Source organism: Egretta garzetta, unplaced genomic scaffold, assembly GCF_000687185.1.
Source record: "Egretta garzetta isolate BGI_Z169 unplaced genomic scaffold, ASM68718v1 scaffold343, whole genome shotgun sequence".
NCBI lineage: Eukaryota > Metazoa > Chordata > Aves > Pelecaniformes > Ardeidae > Egretta > Egretta garzetta.
In genome coordinates this window covers 889,736-890,228 of record NW_009259038.1, presented here as the reverse complement: position 1 = coordinate 890,228, position 493 = coordinate 889,736, and positions in this window count along the sequence as shown.

Here is a 493-nt window from a genome sequence, read left to right as displayed (position 1 = left end):
ATGGCAGGCTTAGGGGAACGGTTGGACTTGATGATCTTAAAGGGCTTTTCCAACCTAAACGATTCCATGATTCTATGAAGCCTTACCCACTCCCTTGCACACCAGCCCAGGCAGCTGGAGATCAAAGTTTTCTCATTTACGTATAATTCTCGAAACGATTTGCAGCTCAACTCAGTCTCCCGAGGGGATGCTGCCACAGTCCAGGGTTTCTCCTATCGAAACAGGAATCCAGACACCAGCTCTGTGCCTTGCTGCCTCCATCTCCAGGCAGCTGAGCGGGATGGAAGCTTCAGCATCTCCCGAACGAGGGGTTTTCCTTTCCTTCCCCTTCCTCAGCATCCCGCAGGCGGCGAAGCCTTTTTGCAAAGGGGGAGCCAGGCTTCGCTTTTGGTAAAACTCTGCGGGAACTCAGCCAGGGAGCAGATAATTCCCCGTGGGCTCCGAGCGGTCTCGGTGGGTCTGAGATTTTGGGGTTTAGACTTGGGTACCCACC